The sequence below is a fragment of the Odocoileus virginianus genome, chromosome 31, assembly GCF_023699985.2.
Source record: "Odocoileus virginianus isolate 20LAN1187 ecotype Illinois chromosome 31, Ovbor_1.2, whole genome shotgun sequence".
NCBI lineage: Eukaryota > Metazoa > Chordata > Mammalia > Artiodactyla > Cervidae > Odocoileus > Odocoileus virginianus.
Window position 1 is genome coordinate 16,350,884 of NC_069704.1, and position 9,696 is coordinate 16,360,579.

Genomic DNA, 9,696 nt, shown 5'->3' on the forward strand with positions numbered 1-9,696 from the left:
CTGTTGCCTGCCAAGGTCCAGGCCGAGCAGCTCCCAGCAAGAGCTCAACAAGGAACCAGGAGGGTGGCAGGTCTTAGCAACCTGCAGAAAGGTCAGTCCCCACCATTCGGGGAACCTGCTCCAGGTCACAGCCATCCTCCAACGCGCAAGGTCTGCCTTGGCTATGGATATACCCCTGCTTCCGTGTGGGCTGAGGGCAGGAGGGACTAGAGCCGAGAGGAAGGCCCCGGCAGTCCTTACCACTGGCCCCCTTCCCAGGAGCCCCGCACGTGGTGCTCAGGGGCCCCCTGCTGGCCGTCGGGCGCATGTGTGACTCGGGTGGGGCGGGGCTGCTCAGGCCCAGGGCTGCTGCTGGGACCCACAGAGACACCCCAGTCCATGAGGTGCACCCACACAGAAACACACATTCCACACCTCCAAGCAAGCATGTGCACACAGCCAGAGCCACGTATGCCTGGACGTGCAGATCCGAGCTCCAGTGTTCCAGCAGAGAGGGGACACAATGCGCGTGCTCCTCCGCTCGCGCCTGCGCGTCTCCACCGACAGGCACGTTCACTCACGCAGGTGCGCAAGGCGGTGAGCAGGGCCCTTGTGAAGCCTCGCCCTCCCAGCCACCACCTGGGAGAAGAGGGCCCCGAGGCTCCTGCCCCTCCGCACTCCTGCTCTGAGGGGGCAGGCGGAGCTCACTCTGTAGTACGGGTTCCCCAGGGCCGTCGGCAGGACCTCAGCTCCACCTGCGGACGGGACTCCCCCGCCTGCACACAGCCTCTCCTCACCTGTAGCCTGAGGGTCTGGGCTGCAAGTCCGTGGTGGCAGCCGTGTGCCTCCGTGGCATGAGGACAAAGGCTGAGGGCTCTGGCTGACAGTGATCTCCCTACTGGGTCCCATTACTTGGTAGGCAACAGCAGCCAGGGGACGGAGTCAAAAAACCTGGGAGCTGATGCTCTTGAATTCTCCAAGAAGTTGAGGCTGTAGGCAGACATCCCGGAGGCTGGGACAGGGGATGGGGGCTCCAATGCTGGAGAACCTCAGAAACCCAAAATGGAGAAGGAGCAAGGAACACAATACCCTGAATGCCTGCTGTGGGCAGATATGGTTCCCACCTCGTCTGGTTCCAGCCTTACTCCCCCAGGAGGGGAGGAGTGTTACTAGTCTTCACAGCCTCCATAACAAGCCATCCCAGGCCCGTTTTCTCCTTAAATAGCCCTCGGATTTTCCCACTGATGCACCAACAAGTCCAGGCTTCCCTTAGCTCTTAGTTGGGCCTTTTGCCCACGCTGTCTCATCCAACCCACCTCCATCATTCAGGATGACCAGTTTTAACAACACAAAGTTTTCAAATTCTCTTAGTGGCTTCCATGACTTCCTGTTCTAAAGACTGTGAAAACAAAATCTTCATCTCTGCTTTGTACCCTCACCTACCTGTCCAGTCTCACTGATCCCTCTCACCCCTGAGTTCTTCCATTCCACACAGCTGTTGTCAATTTCTCCAGTGCCCTGCACTTTTTCCTCATCTCAGGGAAGCAGGCTTCGCACCTGCTCTGCCTTCCCCCCCACCCCCATTCCCTTGCCTGATAAACTCCTCCTTCACACATCATGTCCCCCTGGAGGCCTTCTGTGCCCCGATCCTCTCTCCCTGTTAAACAGTCATAACTCCCTGCAGTGTCCTACCACAGCACACAGCAGTGCTTGTTATCAATAATTACCTATCTGTGCTGTTATATGGTTTCCTTCCTCCTGCTCCATCCCCTAGGCTCCCAGCTATCTGACGATAGAGACCTTGTCGCTTGCTCACTCTTTGATGCCCAAGTTCGTAGAAATCATACATGCTAGAGACAATGACATCCAAACCAGGTCCCTCTGCCTGCAAACAACGACCCCTAATTCAACAAGCTGCTCTGCATCCCAGAGAGCAACGCCAGGAAGGGGGACTAGACATTTCTGGATCCCGAGACGCAACTTTCTAGGTTAGTCCCTGTTTTGAATGATCCAATCCAGCCCATCCTTTCACTAGCCCCAGCACTCAGCAGGCCAGACTGTGTAAAAGTTTCTACCTGGGCAGGCCTGAATTATTATCTTTCTTGGGCAAAATGATAGCTATCCGATTGGCAAAAGGCAGTGCTTACCTGCAATCTCAGGTTGGCAGATAAATAAAAATAAACCCAGTAATTAAAGAAACAGACCAGCAGATACATCATCTTGGGAAGGCAGGGGGAAGCTTTCTCACCATGAAGCCAAAAGCATACATAATGAAGAAAAGTGATCAAGTAAGAATGTTCAACTCCTATACATCTTTTTAGTCACCATCCAAAGGACAAATCAGGCTTTTGGAGCTCCTGAGAGCTTGTGGTCGGAGAACTCTAAAGTAAACAAGCCTCCTTGAGGTCGATTCATGATTCCCAGGGGCCCTTATTCTAAAATTTATTAACAGTTTCAAGACAGAGACAGCAGAGAATTAAGCCAACATCAGGGCCTTTCTAACTGGGCAACTACACAGGTCACACACCCACAGAGCTGGCCCTGCTCTTTCACACATACAGTTCAATTCTGGAAACATTCATTCACTAAGCATCTCACCTGAGCCCAGTTCTCGCCCTCACGAAGCCCAGAGGTGGAAGGTGAGCGATCACACAGCTGAGAAGACAACCCGATGTGTTTCTACTCCCCTGCGGGCAGGCGAGGTGGATGGCCTCCGTTCCAGATCCCAGAACCCCAGGAGCACACAGTGAGTTGTCAAGGTGCATCTGTCCTGGGGATGCTCTCACACACGGTGCCCCGTGGATTACTTTACTCACACTCCGCATCGGCCTCGGTGCCTTTTGGAGGAGGGAGTCAGAGAAAATCTGAACAGAGCTAGTCCTGGTACTTCACAGAGGTTTGGGTCTTTGGAGAGACAGGGGTCCCTACTTGAGGTCCTCTGCGTTCCCACATCAGCAAACTACCCTCCAACAGGACTTGTGATTGATATCAAGGTGGCTCTGCCTCTGTGCCAACAGGTGTGGGAAGTTTGAGGACTTCTTTTCCTGGAATCCTGAAGCTGCAGTGTTTTTGCCAAAGAAGATCCAGAGGAGGGATCAAGGCAACCTTCACCTCCCCACGTATCATAAAACCAGTCACCGTTTGTTGGTGAACCACTGTGCTGAACCAAGCACTGCACTGGGAACTTTTACATTTAACCTTCACGTGAGTTCCCTAAAGTGTGTCTTATCCCTGTCTTGAAACTCGATGAAGCTTGCTGGGTTCTGCTTGTGATTTAATTTAGCACTCACCACATACCAGGCACTATTCTAAAATATTTACAAATAATAACTCATTAAATCCATGTAGCCACCCTATAAAATAGATACTATGACTATTACTCCTATGTTACTTATAGGGAAACAGACCAGAGGGTGAAGTTACTCACTCAATGTCATGTAGAAAGTAACTGGCAGAACAAGGATGCAAACTCAAACAGACTAGCTTCAGATTCCATGACCTTAACTGTTACGTTGTGTTGCTTCTCCAAATTCAAAAAGCAAACAGTATAGACTGAAAGCTTAATTCAAGGCCTGGACTGCTATTTGTATCCGGGGTTTTATTCCATAGATATTTGCAAATGTCAGTTACATCATTCTTTCTAGGAAGCAGCTAACATGGATTAAAACTTTGTGCTGGGGATTGAAACAGTTCAGTTCAGTTCAGTTGCTCAGTCACGTCTGACTCCTTGTGACCCCATGGACTACAGCATGCCAGGCCTCCCTGTCCATCACCAACTCCTGGAGTTTACACAAACTCATGTCCATTGAATCAGTGATGCCATCCAACCATCTCATCCTCTGTGGTCCCCTTCTCCTCCTGCTCTCAATCTTTCCCAGCATCAGGGTCTTTTCAAATGAGTCAGCTCTTCACATCAGGTGGCCAAAGGATTGGAGTTTCAGCTTCAGCATCAGCCCTTCCAATGAACACTCAGGATTGATCTCCTTTAGGATGGGCTGGTTGGATCTCCTTGCAGTCCAAGGGACTCTCAAGAGTCTTCTCCAATACCACAGTTCAAAAGCATCAATTCTTTGGTGCTCAGCTTTCTTTATAGTCCAACTCTCACATCCAGGCATGACTAATGGAAAAACCATAGCCTTGACTAGACATACCTTTGTTGACAAAGTAATGTCTCTGCTTTTTAATATGCTATCTAGGTTGGTCATAACTTTCCTTCCAAGGAGTAGCATCTTTTAATTTCATGGCCGCAGTCTCCATCTGCAGTGATTTTGGAGCCCCCAAAAATAAAGTGTGCCACTGTTTCCACTGTTTTCCCCATCTATTTGCCATGAAGTGATGGGACCAGATGCCATGATCTTAGTTTTCTGAATGTTGAGCTTTAAGCCAACTTTTTCACTCTCCTCTTTCACTTTAATCAAGAGGCTCTTTAGTTCTTCTTCACTTTCTGCCATAAGGGTGGTGTCATCTGCATATCTGAGGTGACTGATATTTCTCCCGGCAATCTTGATTCCAGCTTGTGCTTCATCCAGCCCAATGTTTCTCATGATGTACTCTGCATATAAGTTAAATAAGCAGGGTAACAATATACGGCTTTGATGTAACTCCTTTCCCAATTTGGAACCAGTCTGTTGTTCCATGTCCAGTTATAACTGCATACAGATTTCTCAAGAGACAGGTCAGGTGGTCTGGTATTCCCATCTCTTTCAGAATTTTCCACTTTATTGTGATTGCACAGTCAAAGGCTTTGGCATAGTCAATAAAGCAGAAATAGACGTTTTTCTGGAATTCTCTTGCTTTTTCGATGATCCAGCAGATGTTGGCAATTTGATCTCTGGTTCCTCTGCCTTTTCTAAAACCAGCTTGAACATCTGGAAGTTCATGGTTCACGTATTGTTGAAGCTTGGCTTGGAGAATTTTGAGCATTACTTTGCTAATGTGTGAGATGAGTGCAATTGTGCTGTAGTTTGAGCATGCTTTGGCATTGCCTTTCTTAGGGATTGGAATGAAAACTGACTTATTCCAGTCCTGTGGCCCCTGCTGAGTTTTCCAAATTTTCTGGCATATTGAGTGCAGCACTTTCACAGCATCATCTTTCAGGATTTGAAATAGCTCAAACTGGGATTCCATCACCTCCACTAGCTTTGTTCATGGTGATACTTCCTAAGGCCCACTTGACTTCACATTCCAGGATGTCTGGCTCTAGGTGAGTGATCACACCATCGTGATTCTCTGGGTCGTGAAGATCTTTTTCGTACAGTTCCATGTATTCTTGCCACCTCTTCTTAATAACTTCTGCTTCTGTTAGGTCCATACCATTTCTGTCCTTTACTTTGCCCATCTTTGCATGAAATGTTCCCTTGGTATCTCTCATTTTCTTGAAGAGATCTCTAATCTTTCCCATTCTATTGTTTTCCTCTATTTCTTTGCATTGATCGCTGAGGAAGGCTTTCTTCTCTCTCCTTGCTATTCTTTGGAACTCTGCATTCAAATGGGTAGATCTTTCCTTTTCTCCTTTGCTTTTCGCTTCTCTTCTTTTCACAGCTATTTGTAAAGCCTACTCAGACAGTCATTTTGCTCTTTTGTATTTCTTTTCCATGGGGATGGTCTTGATCCCTGTCTCCTGTTCAATGTCACGAACCTCCGTCCATAGTTCATCAGGCACTCTATCAGATCTAGTCCCTTAAATCTATTTCTCACTTCCACTGTGAAATTGTAAGGGATTTGAGTTAGGTCATACATGAATGGTCTAGTGGTTTTCCCTACTTTTTTCAATTTAAGTCTGAATTTGGCAATAAGGAATTCATGATCTGAGCCACAGTCAGCTCCCAGTCTTGTTTTTTTCTGACTGTATAGAGCTTCTCCATCTTTGGCTGCAAAGAATATAATCAGTCTGATTTCAGTGTTGGCCATCTGGTGATGTCCATGTGTAGAGTCTTGAGACAGACCTGGATTCAAATCCCAGCTCTGCCGTTTGCCAAACTGGGAGGCTTGGACAATTAACTTCAGATCTCTGTGCTTCAGTTTCTTTGATGTAAAATGGACATAATAAAACCAACTACCTTTTAGAGTTATGAAGATGAAATGGGCTGATGCAAATAAAATTCTTTGCACAGGGCCAGGCCCAGAGTACTGAACACAGGTTCGTGGTTACTCTTTTTAACACTATCATCTTCATTTCATCCATATAAGGTGAGATAATGAGGGGGCAGAGTGAGAAGAACATGGAATCTGGAGAAAGGAAATCCTGGATTAAAATGTAGCCACATAATGTGTTCCCTGTATAGCCATAAGCAAGTCACTTCTAACACCCTTTCCCTCTCTTAACTGGAGATTCTGACAAGAGCTACTCTCCCAACATGTGTCAAGATCTCATAAGCTCATATGTGTCAAAAGGGTTTCCTGCTTATCTACCAAGAAACACAAAAATTTTGTTCATCATTTATATAAAGTAGTCCATCAATAGTGGACTGAATGGTGACCCAAACAATACGTCTCTACCCACAGATGAGGAGAAAATATTTGTAAATGAAGCAACTGACAATGGATTAATCTCTAAAATATACAAATAGCTCATGCAGCTCACTATCAAAAAAATAAACAACCCAATCAAAAAATTGGCAGATCTAAATAAACATTTCTCCAAAGACACATAGATAGCCAAAAAACACATGAAAAGATGCTCGACATTACTAAATACTAGTGAAATGCAAATCAAAACTACAGAGAGGTATCACCTCACACCTGTCAGAATGGCCATCACCAAAGAATAATATATATATATATACAAACAATAAACGCTAGAGGAGACAGAGAGAAAAGGGAACCCTCGTACTTAGCAGAAATGTAAATTGGTGCAGCCACTACGGATCACAGTATGGAGGCTCCTTTAAAACCTGAAAACAGAATTACCACATGACCCAGCAATTCCACTCCTGGCCATATACCCAGAGAAAACTGTAATTTGAAAAGATGCGTGCAGCCCACTGTTCAGTGCGGCAATGTAATATTTGTAACAGCCAGGACACAGAAGCACATGTTTCACACAAATGGAACTAGCGATTATCATATGATATCACTTACATGTGGAATCTAAAAAAAAAAAAAATGATACAAATGGACTTATTTACAAAACAGAAACAGACTCACAGGCTTCAAAAAGAAACTTCTGGTTACCCAAGGGGATGGATAGGCAGGGGGATAAATTAGGAGTTCGGGATTAACATACACACTACTACACATAAAACAGATAATCAGTAAGGATCTACCGTAAAGTACATGGAACTCTACCCAATATTCTTTAATAGCCTATATGGAAAATAATCTGAAAAAGAGTGGATATATGTATATGTATAACTTAACCACTTTGCTTATACAGTTGAAACTAACACAATATTGTAAATCAACTATACTACAATATAAAATAAAAATTAAATTAAAAAAAACACGTCTCAATCCGAACCCCCAAAACCTGTGAGCATGTCCTTTATTGCAAAGAGAGTCTTTGGAGATGTAATGAAGTTATGGATCTCAAAATGAGATTATCCTGGATTACCTGAAAGTTGCTCAGTCTATTCAACTCTTTGAGACCCCATGGACTGTAGCCTGCCAGGCTCCTCTGTCCACAGAATTCTCCAAACAAGAATACTGGAGTGGGTAGTCATTCCCTGCTCCAGGGGATCTTCCGGACCCAGGGATGGAACTCAGGTCTCCTGCATTGCAGGCAGATTCTTTATCATCTGAGCCACCAGGGAAGCCCAGATTATCTGGGTGGACCCTGAATCCAATGACAAGTGGCAGAAGAAGATTCAGAGAGAAGAAGAGATCTGAGTTCAGCTGGCACAGCCAAGGAAGGAAGCCCTGGAGCCAACAGAAGCAGGAAGCAGCAAGGAGGACTCCAAACCAGAAACTTCCAAGGGAGTGTGACCCTGCCAGCACCTTTATTTCAGACTTCTAATTCTTCAACTGAGAAGAGAATGAATTTCCGCTGCTTTAAACCACCAAGGGTATTGTAATCTGTTATGGCAGCCCTAGGAAACTAAGACAATGTCCCTGGGGAGAAAGAAGAAAGAAAACCCATGAGAAGGCTGCCTCAGTTCCCTTGAGCCGCCATAACAAAGTACCGCAGACTGAGTGGCTTAAACAATAAACATTTATATCTCACAGTTCCGGAGGCTGCAAGTCCACAATCAAGGTGCCGGCAAACTTGCTTTCTGGTGAGGACTCACTTCTTGGCCTGCAGACATCCCCCTCGCCATTGAGTCCTCGCGTGGCCTTAGCTCCGTGTTCACACACGAAGAATACTTCCTCTTGCTATAAGGACACCAGTTCCATCAGATGCCAGCCTACCTTTCTGGATTCATCATCTAAAGTGAAAGTGAAAAGTCGCTCAATCGTGTCCAGCTCTTTGCAACCCCATGGACTGTAGCCTGCCAGGCTCCTCTGTCCATGGAGTTCTCCAGGCCAGAATACTGGAGTTTGATCTTCCCAACCCAGGGATCAAAGCCAGGTCTCCAGCATTGCAGGCAGATTCCTTACCATCTGAACTACCAGGGAAGCATCTAAAGGCCCTCTCTCAAAATACAGTCATGTCGGGGGGCTGGGGCTTCAACATACGAATTAGGGGAAGCACAGTTCTGTCCATGACAGAGGCCATGTGAGGAATATGTGCAAATCCAGAGCATGCAGACGTGGCTCCACCGTGGCAAGTGAAGGCAGGCGTTCTGGAACACAAGTTAACTTCCAGGAACTGGGCCCAGGACGTTCCTCAATGATGGGCCAAGAACAGGCAGCCATAAAGGGAGGGTCTAGAGGAAAACCTCCTACCCTCAGCCACCTCCCCAAGTCAGCCTCACATGTAGCTTATGCCCAGCCCTGTTATTGCCCTTAATTCTATTTTTCAGTTGAGCCTGCAGTACATGTACGTGTCTTTTTTCCCTTTTTTTTTTGGCCTTGCTGCTCAGTACATGGGATCTTAGTTTCCAAACCAGGGATCAAACCCAGGCCCTCTGCAGTGGATGCAAGGAGTCTTAACCTCTGGACCACCAGGGAAGTCCTTGCCCTTTCTTAGTCAAATGGCTGGTCTCTCCACAGGGAACAATCGAAATTTCCCCACAGGGACTTAGGTCAACCTATGGCTGATTCATGCTGATGTTTGGTAGAAAACCAACACAATTCTGTAAGGCAGTTATCTTTCAATTAAAAATAAATAAGATTTTTTAAAAATTTCCCCACAGGGAACAACCACAAAGTTTCATTTTCAAAAAGTGAATTCTTAGAGTGGAAGTACCTCCAAAGAGTACCTGAATCCCTTCACACCACATGAGATGGTGTGTTTATAAATAAATATCTGCGTGCATTTGGGTTTCGAACAGCAAAGATGGCTGGAGTCATTTTATCAAAGAATTATTAAAAAGGCAGTTTATCCCCAAGTGGACAGGAATACACACCAAATACAAACGGCAGAATAGTGAACAGGATTTAGGATTATACAGCAAAAGCATCCAAGGTAACTGCTCTGAAATCTGAAGAGTTGCAGCATGTTAAATTAAGTCCTCTGGCACCTCTTAAAATCTAAGGAGCTCAGTCTTAAGTTTCTCTAACAGGTTAGGTTTTGGTGAAAAACAATGCAAACAATTTATATCATCCTGGCTTTGAAAACAAATAACTGATCACCATCCATTCTGGCAGCATTCTTTACCTTGTTCTTGCTGTTTAATT